We start from the raw sequence: 20,214 nt of genomic DNA on the forward strand, positions 1-20,214 counted from the left end.
GCAACCCGATCGCCCAATATATTCATTTTTATTTCTGTTGCGGCGTGCAACCCGCTCCAGCAATATAAAATTAACAACTCTTGATTATAATAAAAATACTCCAGTCAATACCACATTCAACAATAAACTATTAGGCAATAAAGCATATGATGATTATAATTTATTCAAGAAACAAGTAATAGGAAGTAGTAATTAATTGTGAAAAATCAGGGAGAAAGTAAGCAATTTTATATTTAATATGATAAATGTCAAGTAGCGATTAAGACACATAAATCAAATAAGCATGTAACAATTATTGCATGAATTCAAGAATTAGTAATTGACAAGGAATATGGGAGAAACAATTATTATAACAATTATTAATATCAGCCATGTATGGTCCAAATGCTCCTAAAATGTACAAACCTAATCTGCTGCTTCCAATAATGGATTGTCAATAGAAACGTTTTTACAATGCTAGTGACGTTTGCCTTTAAAAACAACACTTATGTTATCACTCAATTGTGACAAAATTTTGTAGTAACTCTGCATGTACGACCTGGCATATGTCACATGAAGCATAATTTAACTTTTCCATCTTTATGTTTCGATAAATTTTATTAGAGCATTTATCGAATGTGTAATTAGTTCTCTCTTTTGTTTTTGATATATGACATTAGATGGGTCCCATCTTTTAATTCGATTTCTTATGTTAGAGAGGTGCAAGTAGAAGCACTTAATTGTTTGCTATTACAGTTATCCAAAGATGTGCAAAATAGTTGACAGCAAACTATGCTAATACCTTTGATATATAGAATTTTGATAACACGACCATTATAGAGAATTAATCTTAAAGCATGAGAGGTAGTATATTTCAGAATAAATCTTGGATCTGAAATCAAAGAAAGATAATAAATATCTCTTATTGTGTGACTTGGAAGAAAGGTTTATCTGTAGAGAAAAAAAATAACAATTTATTCCTATTATTATTTCTATAGAAATAACCATGCCAATGATACCCTTCGCAAACGCAACCCAACCCTCGCATTCGCGAAGCACAAATCTGCCATCACCCGAAATCCTTTCTCACCAAACCGATAGGAGTCACGCTATCGCGAAGTCCATCTGCCTCAACTTCATCGCGATTGCGACCAGCTTTTTCGCGAACACGAAGGCTAAGGACCCAGCCCCTTCTGTGAATGCGACTCCCCCTTCACGAACGCGAAGGACAAACTCCAGGCCACACTGCCTTCTTCGCGAACGCGAGCCAAGCTCCACGATCGCGAAGCACACCAGACACCATCAATATCAGTCATCTCAAACATGCTTCGGTGGTCTGAAACTCACCCGGGACCCCGTTTAATCGTACCAACAAATTCATAAACACTAGTTGGACTTATTCAAGGCATCCAAACACAAACGAAATCACCACGTCTAAGAATCAAGGACCAAATCAACAACGGGGCTAGTAATTTCTTATAGATATACACCTACTATATATCTCAAAGTTTATCTTCTTGTTATATATTTGGGAATGTGGTTATATATATATATATTTGGGGATGTGCTTATAAGATATATGCCATCACCCAAAATTGTTGTTATATACACACATACACACACACATATATATATATATATATATATATATATATATATATATATATATATATATATATATATATATATATGCTTAGCCACTTCTTTTTTCACGTATTGCGAGAACAGTGGAGCCACCATTTTTTATCTGTTTTGTTCTCGTAAAGCATCAAATATGTCTATGTATTACATGAAATTGAACAACTTTAACTTCTAATAAATTTTTGTGTGACTTGTGAAGAACCAAGTAGATTAAGTGATTCAGTGTCATGGTAAAGAGATGAATATCCAGGATTTTAAGAAGGTGGATGCACCGTGCACTATTATCAAGAGATGAATTCAATATTTACATTGAACGGGTTTAATATTTACGTTCTTACAAAGAATACATTACACTGGAGTTTCAAAGATTGGAAAAAACAACAAGACAAATATGTTATTAAAACCTTGATTTCTTGTAATAGGTGCACTAATTAATCATTTCATCATTTCACCATAATCATTTCACTATATATATATATATATATATATATATATATATATATATATATATATATATATATATGTATGTTTACGCATCTTATAATAAATATTACATTACTATACATTATTTGGGGAGGGGAGGCATAAGTTCACGGGAACCCAGAAACCCTCTAAATTGTCACGACCCGTAATTCCCACCTTCGGAACCGTGATAGCGCCTAACATTTTACTTGCTAGGCAAGCCAACATTAGAATATAATTTGTCATTTTAACATAATTTTAAATTAATTAATACTAAAGAAACAAAAGCGTAACTAAAGTCTAAAATAAAGTGAATATTCCATAATAATCACGACGTCTAAATACCATCCCAGAACTGGAGTCACAAGTGCACGAGCTTCTAAAATAATACAAATAAGGGTCTGAATAAAATAAAGTTGTCTGAAAGAAAACACACAGCTAAAATAAAGTAGACGGGGACTTCAGAACTGCGGACGCTGTGCAGTTATACCTCAAGTCTCCTCTAGGTAGCTCAAATCCAAGCAAGTCTATGGTACGCCGCTGGAACCAACTTTGAAATCTGCACAAGCAGTGTAGAGTGAAGTATGAGTACAACCGACCCCATGTACTCTGTACGTATCGAGCCTAACCTCGACGAAGAAGTTACGAGGCTAAGGCAGGTCACTTATATTAACTTGTACGTAACAATAGTAATAACAGCAATAATAAAAATAAAACATATAACTCATTTAAACAGTTGAAACCAACTCGGCAGTCATAACCAACTACTATTTCAATCAATTTTTGTTGTGGCGTGCAACCCGCTCCAATAATATAATTCTTAAATAACTTTCCATTGCGGCGTGCAACCCGCTCCAATAATATAAATTTAAAATATAATCCGTTGCGGCGCGCAACCCGATCGCCCAATATATTTATTTTCATTTCTGTTGCGGCGTGCAACCCGCTCCAGCAATATAAAATTAACAACTCTTGATTATAATAAAAATACTCCAGTCAATACCACATTCAACAATAAACTATTAGGCAATAAAGCATATGATGATTATAATTTATTCAAGAAACAAGTAATAGGAAGTAGTAATTAATTGTGGAAAATCAGGGAGAAAGTAGGCAATTTTATATTTAATATGATAAATGTCAAGTAGCAATTAAGATACATAAATCAAATAAGCATGTAACAATTATTGCATGAATTCAAGAATTAGTAATTGACAAGGAATATGGGAGAAATAATTATTATAACAATTAATTCGTGTCTTAAAAGAATTTATGATTTTTAAATAATTATGCAAATAATTATTTTGACAAAGTATAGGCACTTGTCACCTTCCCTATACATCGTTACACATGAAATTCACGTAGTGAATAATTCAAGGGTTCTATTCCCTCAAGTCAAGATTAACCACGACACTTACCTCACTTTGCAACCAAATTCAAGAATCAAATAAACCTTTGCCTCGCGAATTCGTGTCTGAAATCCTCAAATCTAGTCATAAACAATCCAATATACTCAATACAAATCGTAGGAATTAATTCCATTTGAATTTACTAATTTTTCGGATTAAAATTCGAAATTCATCTAAAATATATCAGTGGGGCCCACGTATCAAATCTCGTAAAAACTTACAAAATCTGAATACCCATTCCGAGACGAGTCCAACTATATAAAAATTATCAAATTCCGATGTTAAATGAACCTTCAAATCTTAAATTTTTGTTTTTGGAAAGTTTTACAAAAAATACAATTTCTTCCATCTAAATCCGAAATAAAGGATGAATATAGACATGAATTTATGAAATATAATCACTTTTGGTTATAGAACACTTACCCAATTTCAAGTCGTGAAATTCCCTTTTGAAATCGCCCAAATCCGAGACTTAAAACTCAAAAATGAGTAAAAATGGTGACTTACGAATTTATGGGCTATGTCTAGTCTTTTTCGCATCTGCTGATACAAGTTCCGAATTTGTGAGACAAAGCTCGCATTTGCGATGCCAGGCTGCCAAGTGAAGTTCTGCACATGTAGACATTCCTGTCGCATTTGCAACTGCACAGAAGCGTTGATGAAGCCGCAAAAGCGAGAGGTTCTGCATTTGCGATCGGCTAGCCGCAGAAGCGGTATCGCACCTGCGATCAAATCTTCGCAGAAGCGAAGCTTCCTTCTTAGTCTCAACGTCCCAGAAGTGTCATTTCTTCGCAGAAGCGGGCACGCACCTGCGGCCAAAATTACGCAGGTGCGACACACTAGAACCAGACCTACAATTGTTTTCAAATATGGTACGAAACTCATCTGAATCTCACCCGAGCCCCTCGGGGCCTCGTCCAATTATACCAACCAGTCCCGTAATATAATGCGCACTTATCGAGACATCAAATAATATCGAAATTACAATTCACACCTCGATTCAGACTTAAGAGTTTCAAATTTTTTAATTTACAAAACGTGCCGAAATATGTTAAATGAATCAGGAATGACTTCAAATTTGGCACACAAGTCATAAATGACATAACAGAGCTATTTTAATTTTCAGAATTGTATTCCTACCCCGATATCAAAAAGTCTAATTCGTAGTCAAACTTTAGAAATCTTTAGCCTTTACATTTCTAGTTTCCGTTAAATGGCCATAACTTGAGATAGGGACCTCCAAATTAAATTCATGGCATCCACCCAAGTCCTAAATTACGATACGAACCTACCAGAACTATCAAAACTCTGATCCGAGTCTGTTTGCTCGAAATGTTGACTGAAGTCAACTCAGTTGAGTTTTAAAGCTCTATTTCACATTTTAATCCATTTTCACATAAAAACGTTTCGGAAAATTATACAGACTGTAGATGCAAGTCGAGGAATGATAAATAGTGCTTTTCGAGGTCTTAGAACACATAAATAATTATTAAATTTAATGATGACCTTATGGGTTATCACATAAATACACCCATATTTGTGTTTTCCTCGAGACAAATTACACACTTCTATTTAATCCTTAGAGGGCATATAATGAGAAGGTATCATTCAGGAGAATATGAACAAGCTAAGGAACATGCAAAGAAAGTTTAGTGAAGTTTGAATTAAATGTTATTAGATTAGGTTGTAATTTTTACACCTTCGAGCCACAATAATATTGCACGTAAAAGTTTTGTCACGACTCGGAATTCCCACCCTCGAGACTGTGATGGCGCCTAACATTTCACTTCCTAGGCAAGCCAACGTTAGACAAGCCAATGTTAGATAAAGTTATTAACCATTTTTAATAATTCAAATCAAATAAAAACCAAGAAGCTAAATAAACTGAAATAAAGTAGATAAATCTGATAAACGACAATATCCAAAGACTAATCCCAGAACTGGTGTCACGAATACAAGAGCGTCTAGAGTACTGCCAATAATAGTCTGAATGAAAGCATAACTGTCTGAATCGAAATAAACAGCTAGGGTAATATAGAAGGGGACTTCTGGGCTGCGAACGTTGTACAGTTGAACCTCAAGTCTTTTTCAAGCATCGGATCCGAGCAATCTACTGACCGTCGCTAGGATCAACTGCAAAATCTGCACAAGAAATGCAAAGTGTAGTATGAGTAGAACCGACCTCATGTACTCTATAAGTGTCGAGTCTAACCTCGACGAAGCAGTGATGAGGCTAAGGCGGGTCACTTACAATAACCTGTACGCAGTATAATAATAATAATAGGAAAGAAAAACAGGAAATGAAAGTAAAGTAGTTAATTTATGAAAGAGAAGTCAATCCTTGTAATCAGAGAACCCAGAATAATCGCTCTCATAATTTCATGTAATAACAACAAACACAACATACACAATACATTGTGGTGCGCAACCCGGTACCACCGTACATATATAATCCTCCCTTATTTCACCATAACATCATTATCAATATCAAGAATCACATATAAAATTCGGTGCGGCACGCAACCCGATCCCACCATAGCATCAGAATCAATATAATAATCCTCCCAGATTTCACCATGTCATAATTTATCAATAACATGTATTACGTACACAACCGTTGTGGCGCACAAGTCGAGTCTACCATATCATCATAATCAATATCAAAATCCTCCCTTATTCCACCATATCCCAACCGTTGCGGTGTGCAAGCCGATAACCTATTCACCCCCGAGACCGGTTATATGATTTGTTTTGAAATCTAATCCTAATTCGAGGTCTAAATCTCGATTTTGCAAAAATTCCCAATTCTACCCAAATCTTAATTTCTACCATGAAAATCCTGAATTTGATATTGAAATCTCATGAAATGTAATGGGTAATTAAAAATAAATGGATTAAAATCACTAACTAATGAATTTAGGAAGAAATGTCTCATGGAAAATCGCCTCTAGGGTGTTTACGGTTGAGAGATTGTGAGAAATGAGCTAAATCCCATCCCCCCCCCTCTTTTACCCAGCTGTGGATGTCGCAATTGCGATGTCTTGTTCACAATTGCGAACATCGCAAATGCGAAAAAGGGGTCGCAAATGCTAACCCTGTCTCAGAAGAGCAGTCGACGCAAATGCAACATTTTGGTCGCAAATGCGAACTCAGATTCTTCACAAATGCGACCAAACACTTTGCAAAAGCGAAGCAGTACCCAGTATGCAGTGATTGCCATTGCGACCACATTCTTCGTAATTGCTAAGGTCCAATGTCCGCAAATGTGATGAAATTCTTGCAAATGTGAGGTTCACCTAGCCCAGCCCATGCTCGCAAATGCGAATCATTGTTTGCAAAATCGAGGCTCGTCATTGCAAGGGAGATCTCACAATTACGAGATCTGCAGCAGATCACCAGCACTGGTACTAAACCAACAGACTTCTCCTATGCGATAACTCATCCGTAACACATCTAAAACTCATCCGAGTCCCTCGGGCTCCAAACCAAATATGCACACAAGTGTAATAACATCATATGAACTTGCTTGTGCAATCAAATCACCAAAATAACGTCTAAATCTATGAATCAATCCTCAAAACAAATGAACTTTCAAAGTGAAACTCAAGAATACTAGAATCATGTTTACGTGCTCGAATCATGTCAAAACAATTCCGAATTGAACCAAATTTTGCAGACAAGATTCAAAGAGCAATACAGAACTATTCCAAGTTTTAACATAAAAATCCGAACTCGTTAGCTAAGAAGTCAACTTTCGGTGAAACCTTGAAATTCTTTAACTTTCAAAAATGCTAGTTTTCGACAAAATGAGTCAAAACAAGTGGGGGACTTCCGAATTCGATTTCGGGCATACGCCCAAGTCCCAAATCACGATACGGAACCATCAGGACCATCAGAACACTGTTCCGGGTCCTTTTACATAAAATAATGATCGTAGCCAACTCAAGTCATTTTAAAGAAACAAATTCACATTTTCTTAAAGTTTTCACCTAAAACTTTTTCAAAAATAGAATCGGACTATGTACGAAAATCTAGGAATTCTAAACGGAGCTAGTCAAGGTCTCAAAATGCGGAAATAAAGGCTAAAGCTCAAAATGACCTATCGAGTCATCACATTCTCCACCTCTAAAACAAACGTTCGTTCTCAAATAGACATATAAAAGTACCTGACCTGGTGAAAAGGTGTGGGTATCCACTCCGCATATAGAATTCGGACTCCCACGTTGCTACCTCGATCGGATGACCTCTCCACTGCACTCGAACTGAAGGATAACTCCTAGACCTCAACTTCCGGACCTACCGGGCTAGCCTCCTCGTAAGTCAAATCCTTGTCCAATTGAACTGAGCTGAAATCTAACACATGGGATGGATCACCGTGATACTTCCGAAGCAAGGACACATGGAACACCGATGGGGTGCTAATAAACTAGGAGACAATGCCAGTCTGTAGGCCACCTCACCCACTCTCTCAAGAATCTCAATGGGTCTGTTATACCTAAGGCTCAACTTGCCCTTCTTTTCGAAACGCATCACACCCTTCATGGGTGAAACTCGGAGTAATACCCTCTATTCAACCATGAATGCAACATCACGAACTCTCCGATCGGCATAACTCTTCTACCTAGACTGATCTGTGCAAAGTTTATCCTAAATCATCTTGACCTTTTCCAAGGCATCCTGAACCAAATAGGTACCCAACAATCGAGCCTTTCCCGGCTCAAAACAACCAACTGGAGAACGACATTGCTTCATGTATAATGCCTCATAGGGAGCCATCTGAATACTCGACTAGTAGTTGTTGTTGTAGGCAAACTCCGCTAGCGGCAAGAACTGATCCCAAGAACCCACAAAATCCATAACACAAGCGCGAAGCATATCCTCCAATAACTGAATGGTGTGCTCGGACTGTCCATCCGTTTGGGTGTGGATTGATGTAATCAACTCAACCCGTGTGCCTAACTCACATTGTACGACCCTCCAGGAGTGTGAGGTGAACTGCGTACCTTGATCAGAAATAATGGACACGGGCGCACAGTGAAGACGGATGATTTCACGGATATAGATCTCAACTAACTGCTATGAAGAATAGGTAACTGCCTCTAGAATGAAATATCCCGACTTGGTCTACCTATCCACAATGACCCATACAACGTTGAACGTTTTTTGAGTCCGTGGGAGCCCAACAACGAAATCCATGGTAATATGCTCGCACTTCCACTCAAGAATCTCAAGCCTCTAAAGAAAACCACCAGGACTGTGATGCTCGTATTGTACTTGCTGACAATGTAGACACCGAGCTACATATGCACCTATATCCTTATTCATTCTCCTCCACCAATAACGTTTCCGCAAGTCCTGATACATATTGGCGGCACCCGGATGAATGGAATACCAGAAACTGTAGGCCTCCTCAAGAATCAACTCACGAAGACCATCCACATTGGGCACACAAATCTGACCTTGCATATGCAACACCCTATCATTTCCAATAGTAACCTGCTTGGAACCATTGTGCCGCACCTTGTCCTTAAGGACAAGTAAATGGGGATCATCATACTGACAATATCTTATGTGCTCATACAAAGAAGGCCGAGAGACCGTGCAAGCTAGAACACGACTGGGCTCGAAACATCTAACCTCATGAACAGATTGGTCAAAGCCTGAACATCTGTTGTTAGTGTCCTCTCACCAATTGGAATATACGTAAGGCTGCCCATACTCACAGCCTTTCTACTCAAGGCATCAGTCACCACATTAGCCTTCCAGTGATGATATAAGATGGTGATATCATAGTCTTCCAACAACTCCAACCACCTTTGCTACCTCAAGTTGAGATCCTTCTACTTGAACAAATATTGTAGACTCTGATGATCCATGAATACCTCACACGACACACCGTAGAGATAGTGCCTCCAAATATTCAATGCATGAACAATGCATTCCAACTCTAAGTCATGAACATGGTAATTATTCTCATGCACCTTCAACTGTCGCGGCAATTACACAATCATCCCGCCATCCTACATCAATACGGCACCGAGCCCAATACGCAATGCATCACAATACACCGTGTAGGATCCTAAACCTATGGGCAACACAATGACTTTCATTATAGTCAAGGCGGTTGTCACGACCCAAATCAATGAGCCGCGATGGTCACCCAGTACCTTACTCAACCGAGTACCAACATAACGTATCTTTCCTATCATTCTATTATAAGTAAATGAGCCGAAGAGGTTGTCGTGAGATAAGTAGAATAAAACATGAGAAAATACTCAACATCGGATTACCCAATATGTAATACCAACTTATACATATGACATACGAGCCTATAAGACCAAAATGATCACTCGTACACTGAACATAGGCCGACAAGGCCATATAATCTTCCACATACATGACATATATCTACAAGCCTCTAAGAGTAAATAAATACCATAAAGGTGAGGAGAGGACCATGTCATACTAATCAATACATGTCCAAACCATACTGACCAAATAAGCAAATCATGAGCAAATAGAGCGCACCAACACCTTCCGCTGAGCTGATAGCCTACTTGCAGGACTCTTAACCTGTCTATCGGGACCTACGTGCATGAAATGCGAGGTCTCCAGGCAAAAAGAGATGTCAGTACAAATAAAGTACGAAGTATGTAAGGAATGAAAATCAGTAAATAAAAGACATGAGAGAAACATGGAGTAAAAGACCCAACATATAAGTCTCAATAGCTCTATGAATCATTTCATATTTCTAATATCATGCATATGCATATAAATGTCATAACATGCATAGAAGCCTCTGAAGGCATCCCATTATATCATCTTGGCCACTGTGGGTAAAATCATCAACATATACTAGCTGTTCAGGTGGTGGTGCATATATAATCCCGTAACCTTTTCCCATATCCGATATACATATAATATATGTGTATATAACGCTATCTGGTTATGGGTCAATGTACATGTATAAATGAATGAAATGCATAAAAAATACATTAATGCGATTTCTCGAAATGTCATAAGATCAATATGCCTTTCAGATAAACTTTATCAAATACATATTTTTTTGAGACCCATGAACAGAAGATATAATAATAATTCACATGTGGAATCAAAAACATTGGCACCCCTAGTACTTCTATGAATAGAGTCATTTATGAAAGCTGTGTGTTTGCTCATTTCGTTTGTATCGTATGAATCATACCAAAAAGAAAGAGGGGATAGACTTAACATACCTGAGCCGATTCTCTTGACAATTTCTCTAACACACGTCTTTGCAAAAAACATGTAACAACAGATCGAAGTAGGGAAATATCCGTATGATATTCTTGAGAAAGATTGTACCGTACTCCCTTAGAATAGCAAATCCCAATACTATTACGTAATATAATCTCGTTTGAATTTTGTGGCTTTCATCCGTTACTTTGCAAACATATGTATCTCCCTTTAATGAATTAGGGAGGCCTTTTATCAATGTGGGTGTGGGCCCCACTTGATAAGGATTACCTTGCCAACTTTTCCTATAAGTGCCAGCCATCTAAGCTAAGGAATCATTGTTTGATCTTAACAATTAGACTCCTTGCTGCCACGTTGCTGATGTTCCCACCCAATAATTATCCACCAATTTCTTAAGTATCTTGCTAATCTCCTATTAAACCAATAATCCACATAATTAAGAATTATCTCAAATTACTTAAAACACTACTCACTTTTTAATACACTTTATACACCTTACTATCACGATCATGTGGTACCTTGTACGACACTAGTCCATAAATACCGGGAATTATAGCTCGGACCGTATTTTATTCCAAATTGACAACCTTCAATGAAACTCATTTTCTTTGATTCGTTTACCCTCTAACCTTCACGGCACTTACTTATCGCATGTTATAAATAGCATAAATGCTTATAACCTCAAAAATAATTTCATTCCCGAGTCTAAGTCGATTAACTTGCGACGAAACTTTAACGTACGAGAATGCGGGATGTAACATCTCATTTCCTAGCTTTCGTCAATTTACTTATGGTGTACTTTCACGTACAAAAACATGGGGTGTAACATCATTCCCCCCTTTGGAACATGTTTTCTCGAATGTTGACTGATGCGCTTATCATTATCATAACCTATAGCTTTTGCGAATATTTTAGTACTCTCCTTGCCATCTAGGCAACTGTTCTGTGAATAAATCCCAAGGGTAGAGCACTCCCCCCTTTTGTCCTCTTTCTCACACCACGACTTGTTGTCGGAATTCTTCCAATCTTGTAACTATTGCTACCTTCTATCATGTAGTCGGCACGACTTTGTCCTTGTATGTGCGCCTATGCGACCCGTCTCTCATTTGTCATCCAGCTTTTAGCTAATCTCTAGGCCTCACTTTGTGAACATATACAAAATTATGACAAGTTGTACCTTTGGGCGTCTATGGCTTTACTACATCTAAGTAGGTCATACTATACCATAACGCTTACTTCGGTTTACTGTTACTAAGGTCTGCTACCAAACTCTAGGTTACTCTCGTTGTTATCCCATATGTATAAATCTAAGTCCTTTAATGCTTTCTGATTACTATTCATCTTAAGAATAACGGCCTAATCTCATCTCATTCTTTGTAACTTTTATCCATCCATTGTTGATTCACCTCAATATTGATCTACAATAGACCACTGATAACTTGAAACCTCTTGCGTAATCATTAGGGCTCACGTTGCATTGAGGAACATTTGAAGTGATTTTTCTGATCCACCTGGGGCGATACCATACTTCCATAACCGTATTTCATAGCATCCCAATGTGATTCACCTTACGTAGGTATTTTAATCATGTACAATTCATGAAATCCCATTTTCTTTTTTTTTCTTCAAATCATTACTCAATCGAAGGCCCAAACGTCATCCTTTATCTATCACAATTACACCCTTATTCTACTACAAGGTCATCATTCCATCTCTTCTAAATGCTATTAGTCTTGGACTCCTTTGAGTTCATTCAGGCTATACTGAACTTTCTATAACTTAGAGAAACCATTAGCTTTCTTATTTTCATGGGCTTAATTCTGAGGACTTATCCATTCTCGTCACCTTCTCACTTGCCTTTCTTTATCCTTACTCATGTCTTCCTAAAACCTTGTCGCTCTACCATACTTTAGCTTGCGACCTACACATATCCATTTATACTACTTGCAACCTTCCTTCAACTTGCTTGCACCATAGATTTCCTTATGTTATTCTGGAACATCAAGTGAGACATCAAATTGTCTCAAACATTTATTTACTTTTTTAACTAGACCTCTCGATACCTATAAACCATATGCTGGAATATATGCCACTAATGATACCGCTATCATTCCTGGATATTGAATCCTAATACTTCTAGCCTTCTATCTAAAGTATGGATTATTCACAACCTTCTGCACCTGAGTATCTCTTACGTTGTTCACCTTTATCTCACTTACCTTAAAATCTCGCATCACATCTTCTATCTCTTTCATGTCCTCCCTTCCACATATGTATAATTCATATCTACAACTTGAAGCTCTATTTTAATACTTGCACCTCTGGTGCATACACAATACGGTGGGAGCTTCATACTGACTTCTTATGAGGGTGGTACTCTTCTAACTGACTTCATCGTATCCGTTATAGAATATGGTTGTTGTACTATCTCTCTTGTACCTCTGATATTAGGAGTGATTCTGCAATGTTCTTAATCACGTTTTTTATAATTTTCTCCAATAATTAGACTCCTGATTTACTTAGTTGATGTAACTCTTTAGTTTCCTCTTTCATCTGATCAACCTTTATGTAGGCTTAAGCTATCTTCCAATCTACGGCTCATGGTATTAGATATTACTTTAGCCTTTCATGGACGCTATGGAATATCGATGATACAATCTTCTAACAATTCAATCCTTTGTCTATGACCTGAACTCAATTCTTTCTTTTAACTTATATCGGAGTCTTCTACGACTGTATGGTTGTTAACATATATGCTATATGGATAATACTCCGAAATCTTAAGTGCGTTGATAACGTAACGAACTCTGGATCATTAATCGAATAATTCCTTTCGTTCCTTCTCAACTTTATTTAAAATTAAGCTATTGCTTTTCCTAGTCTTTCTGCCCCCTTGTTGCGTGCATACTTAGCTTATCTTAGTTCTCACGCATGCTGGAGTTTTTGTGCAACTCATATGATCTCAAAAATTACTTTTGATTTTACTTCTCGTTCATTAGCCACTATAGGTGCCACTTTCTTAAGGAGTGCATACAATATTGTAGTGAGACTGCTATTACAAGACCATTTCTTCTTCAAGTTATTATGCTTAGTTTAAAGCATTCTTCCTTATTTCCTTAGTTAGCCTTTCGTTGTAGTACTTAGGAAAGACCATCTGACTCTTGTAAAGCTGCGAGCTTATTACATTGTATACCCGATGGAATATTTTATATTCGTAATCACCTATAATTATCCTTAGTTACTTACCTCCACACTCATGTACTCGTACGGTTGCTTCTGAACTAAAGTTTTGACTGTCTTTCCAGTGGCACTCTCTTTTATTTCTGAAATATTCACACGGTACCTTTAACTACCCCAACTCCTATCTGAATATTTCTCAAGGGTCACGATGTCATATCTGTGAGACTGAATTCCCCATGTTGGGGTTCAATATGTTTATCTTGCATGATCTGTTGATTTGTTTGTATCCTCTTGTCTAGCCATGATTAGGCTCTTCATGAATTAACTGCTAACTATTCGTTGGCCTATTCTCATATCAATATTCCGCGTAATCTTTCTTGGGTTATTTCCTTTGTCTTAACTTACGTCTCGCACTGGCTCATTATCCATCAATAACATCTCGGGCTGGAACCCTTACTTCCTCTCCTTGACGTCGTGTTTGCATAATGTTCTGGAATCGTAGCATATCTGTAGGATTTGAATAAGTGCAATCTCATCCCTTTCTCATTTTTATCGCATTCTTCCTTTACCATTCCATAGTTACTAAAACCACTCAATTTTGACTTAATGCCATATCACTCCATATTCCCCCCTTTATGGGAGCACTAAGATTTAGAGCTACGATGCTCTACCTATAGATGTTTTACCTCTTCATCTTTGATGTATTTTCACATCATCGATGATCCTTACTCACCTTATGGTAATCCTTCTGTACCAAGGATAACAAAATTCCTTACTCACAAGGGTGACACTTAGTGTAACTGGCACACATAGTCCCTTGAGTTTAACTTTGCTCACATTTCTTGCTTTAGGGAAGCGTTTTCCTGAATGCCCTTTAAAGGTTATTCTTCTGTCATCCATTCTATTATCGCTAGAACGCAATCTCTGAAATTCTCATGATGACGACAATTATCAAATCACTCAATCCCTAATTCATGTTTAGTTTATCTTGTTCACCATCCCATACTAATTTCTATTATTCTGGGGGTCTAACTTTTCCTTTTGGTAATCACGTTAGAGTCACGAACTTATTTCTCGAAATGAGGATATGACTTTATGGCCTATACTCTTTTGTTGTCTCAAGGCTTGTCATCTCTCATCTTTTCCTTCACTTGACTATAGACTCTGTAATACTGTCATTGTTTTTATCTACCGTTGTCATCTATGTATCACATCTTATTCATAATGCTTCATTAACTCTCTTCTTATTTTCCTGCTAACATTTTGTGTCTATCACTTTATTCTGAAAACTTCAACAAGACATTCTTTTGCTTTTAGCTCCCCTTGCTCCATCCACTGGCTCTTCGGGTTGCCTAACATTCTCTCTCTACTAGAGATGGGAGCCACACTAAGGTAATATTTATCCCTTCCAGGATTCCAGTGCCTATCTTTGTAGTACTCATATCTAGCTGTACTATTTTAGAGTGTACCATCTGGGTGTCCCACAAGGTGATCCATTACCACGTTTGCACTATCCTTCGGAAATGTCAACTAACACTAACACTCCATCCACCATTTTGGGTTACTCTAACCCCAGCCGGATCCTGATATTCTGTCCTTCTCTTAAGCCATATCTGTTAGCTCCCATAGGGAATAACTGAGATCGATGTGGCTAATGGTACATACATCTGTTACTGTTGAAGGTAACCCAAAATGCTTATATTTCTCTGCCTGAATTGTAATACTGATAATCTTCATTAACTGGGTATATCGTACCCTCATTTACCTTGCTTCTTTTACTTGTTGAAACTGTATCTATCTTAAAATTCTCTTATTCCTTTTTACCATATGGGTGGATAGTTATTCATGCCTTAGGGCTCCTTATCAAGAAACTTACATGTCTTAGTACACACATGATCTACTGAAAACCTTACATTTACTCATCATAAGCATCATGCAAAATTGAGTTCCTCTGACTCAACTCTTCCACATCTACATCCAATCTCTTGCCAAATGTATTTCTGGATGTAGGTATCGTTGTATTATGAATAAAATAGAGTTTAATGGTTTGAATTCTTACAATTGAGCTCTACCACATGATCTAGAGTAAGAAGAAAGAGTGGCAGTCCTAAATGCCCTGTAGCCATCTGCTTATAAATGTGGTGCACAACACACCCATAAACAAGACTCTACTAGACACGGCATGTAGACTCCCTAAGACAGAACTACTCTGATACAACTTTTGTCACGACCCAAATCGATGGGCCGTGATGGGCACCCGGTACCTTACTCAACCGAGTACCAACGTAACGTATCATTCATATCATAATATCATAGGTAAATAAGCCGGAGAGGCTGTCGTGAGATAAGTAGAATAAAACCTGAGAAATACTCAAAATTGGACGACCCAACATATAATACAAACTTATACATCTGACATACGGGCCTATAAGACCAAAATGATCACTCGTACACTGAACATAGGCCAACAAGGCCATACAATATTTCACATACATGAAATATGTCTACAAGCCTCTAAGAGTAGATAAATACCATAAAGGTCGGGACAGGGCCCCGCCATACTAATCAATATATGTCCAAATCATACTGACCAAATAAGTAACTACGGAGAAAATGGAGCGCACCAACACCTTCCGCTGAGCTGATAACCTACTTGGAGGACTCTCAACCTGTGTATCGGGACCTGTGGGCATGAAACGCAGCGTCCCCAGGCAAAAAGGGACGTTAGTACCAATAATGTAGCGAGTATGTAAGGAATGAATATCAGTAAATAAAAGACATGAGAGAAACATGGAGTAAAAGACTCAACAAATAAGTCTGAATAGCTCTGTGAATCGTTTCATATTTATAATGTAATACATATGCGTATAAATGTCATACCATGCATAGGTATATGTGTACATAACAGCATCAAGCCTTTGAGGGCATCTCATCATATCATCTTGGTCACTGTGGGCAAAATCATCAACATATACCAGCTGATCAGGTGGTGGTACATATATAATCCCGTAACCTTTTTCCATATCCGATATACATATAATATACGCATATACAACGCCATCTGGTCATGGGTCAATATACATGTATAAATGAATGAAATGCATAAGAAATAAGTTGATAGGATTTCTGGAAATGTCATAAGATCAATATGCCTTTCGGATAAACCTTATCAAATACGTATTTTTCTAAGACCCATGAACAAGAGATATAATAATAATTCATATGGGGAATCAAGAACATAGGCACCCATTTCTGGATATAATAATAAAGCTGTGTGTTTGCTCGTTTCGTTTGTATCGTATGAATCATGCCAAAAAGAAAAAAGGGATGGCCTTAACATACCTGATTCGATTCTGTTGACAATTCCTCTAACACACGTCTTTGCGAAAAACACGTAATGGCGGATCAAAGTAGGGAAAAATCCATATGATATTCTTGAGAAAGATTGTACTGTACTCCCTTATAATTGCAAATCCCGTTGCTATTACGTAATATAATCTCGTACGAATTTTGTGGCTTTCATATGTTACTTTGCAAACATATGCATCTCCCTTTAATGAATTAGGGAGGCCTTTTATCAATGTGGGTGTGGGCCCCACTTGATAAGGATTACCTTGCCAACTTTTCCTATAAGTGCCAGCCATCTAAGCTAAGGAGTCATTGTTTGATCTTAACAATTAGACTCCTTGCTGCCACGTTGCTGATGTTCCCACCTAAATAATTATCCACCAATTTCTTAATTATCTTGCTAATCTCTTATTAAACTAATAATCCATATAATTAAAAATTATCTCAAATTACTTAAAACACTACTCAATTTTTAACACACTTTATACACCTTACTATAATGGTCGTGTGATACCTTGTACTACACTAGTTCATAAATATCGGGTATTATAACTCGGACCATAATTTATCCCAAATTGACAACATTCAACGAAACTTATTTTCTTTGATTTATTTACCCTCTAACCTACACGACACTTACTTATCGCATGTTATAAATAGCATAAATGCTTATAACCTCAAAAATAATCTCATTCTCGAGTCTACGTCGATTAACTTACGATGAAACTTTAACGTACGAGAATGCGGGATGTAACATCTCATTTCTGAAATTTCATCAATTTATTTATGGCGTACTTTCACGTACGAAAACATGGGATGTAACAATGGTCTTGAGCTTCTGAAAGCTCAACTCACACTCATCCGACCACCTAAATGGAGCACCCTTCATAGTCAATGAGGCTTCTATGGATAAAAACCCCTCCACGAACCGACGATAATATCATGCCAAACCAGGAAGCTCCGAATGTCTATAGCTGAAGTAGGTCTAGGATAGTTCTGAACTACCTCAATATTCTTAGGATCCACTTTTATGCCCTATGCTGATACAACATGCCCCAAAAAGGCGATTAAGTCTAACTAAAACTCACACTTTGAAAACTTGACATACAGTTGACTATCTCTAAGAGTCTGAAGTACAATCCGAAGATGCTGCTCATGCTCCTCTCAACTATTGGAGTAGATCAAAGTTTCTTCAATGAATACGATCACAAAAGAAATAGGGCTTAGATACCCGGTTCATCAAATCCATAAATGTTGTTGGTGCATTTGTCAACCCAAACGACATCACTAGGAACAGATACCGAAAAGTCGTCTTAGGGACATCCAATGCCTTAATCTTTAATTGATGGTAGCTAGACCTCAAATCAATATTCGAAAACACTTTGGCACCCTGAAGCTGATCAAATGAGTCATCAATCCTCGGCAACAGATACTTGTTCTTGATAGTGACTTTATTCAACTACCAATAGTCTATACATATCCTTATCGAGCCATCCTTCTTCTTCACAAATAACATGGGAGCACCCCAAAGTGAGACACTAGGTCTAAAGAATCCCTTATCAAGCAAATCTTGCAACTGCTCCTTCAATTCCTTCAACTCCGGCGGGGCCATACGGTATGGTGGAATAGAAATGGGCTGATATCTATTTCGGGTGGCATCCCTGGCATATCTACAAGTAACACCTTTGGAAACTCATGTACAACAGGTATTGAATCCATGAAGATACCTCCGCACTCGAATCACGAACATAGGCCAAATATGCTAGACATCCCTTCTCGACCATACACCGAGCCTTCACATAAGAAATAACCCTACTGGTAGAATGGCCAGGAATCCCTCTCCATTATACTCGAGCCAATCCTGACATGGTTAAGGTCACCGTCTTGGCGTGACAATCCAATCTAGCATGATAAGGTGATAGCCAATCCATGCCTAAAATAATAGCAAAGTCCACCATATCAAGAAGTAGGAGATCTACACTAGTCTCAAGACTCCCAATAGTAATGACACACGAGTGATAGACACGGTCTATAATAATTCAATCTCCCACAGGCGTGGACACATACAGAGGACCATTCAAAGAATCACGAGGCACAACCAGATATAATGAAAAATAGGATGACAAGTAGGTATAAGTAGAACCCGAATCAAATAGAACTGAAGCATCTCTATGTCAAGCTGGAACAATACCTGTGATAATGGCGTCAGATGGATCAGCCTCGTGTCTATCTAGGAATACATAAAATTGGGGAAAGGCCCCAACACCCTAACCTCCATCTCTCAGACGGCCTCTAGCTGGCTTGGCTCCACCTCTAACAGCCTAACCTCTATCTCTAATGGTCTAACCTCCACCTCTAGCTACCTGACCCCTGCCTCTAGCTGGAACAACTGGCGCCGGGACCATGGCACGAGAACTCTACTATGGCATGCTGCTCCAGATTTTACCAGTATCCCCAGACTTAAAACACACATCCTGTTGTTGTTGCTGAAGCTGAAACTGACCCGAACGGGCAAGATAACCAGGGTGGTAGCTTTGGATCGGAGGTACACTATAAGAGATGATGGTGCACTATAGGTTGGCTGCCCAGAATGAGATACATAAGGACCACAACTCCTCGAAGCAGTGTGAGATGCCTGACGCGCTCACTGAAATGGCCTAGGAGGACGACCTCTACCAAAAGTACCCCTTCCTCCAAGTGACGCACCACTAAAACTACCGTAATGACAAGGTCTCTTATCAAACACCCGCACCTTATCTTGACCACAAACCATCTCGATCAATCTAGTAATATCTACGACCCTCTAGAAAGAGATACCAATTCCAGTCTCCTTGGCCATCTGTAGCCTGATACTGAAAGTGAGCCCATCAATGAATCTCCTCACTCTCTCCCTCTTAGTAGGAAGTTAAATAATGGCACGGTGAGCTAGGCCCACAAATCGAGTCTCGTACTGGGTAAC

The sequence above is a fragment of the Nicotiana tomentosiformis genome, chromosome 11 (genome assembly GCF_000390325.3).
Source record: "Nicotiana tomentosiformis chromosome 11, ASM39032v3, whole genome shotgun sequence".
Lineage (NCBI taxonomy): Eukaryota > Viridiplantae > Streptophyta > Magnoliopsida > Solanales > Solanaceae > Nicotiana > Nicotiana tomentosiformis.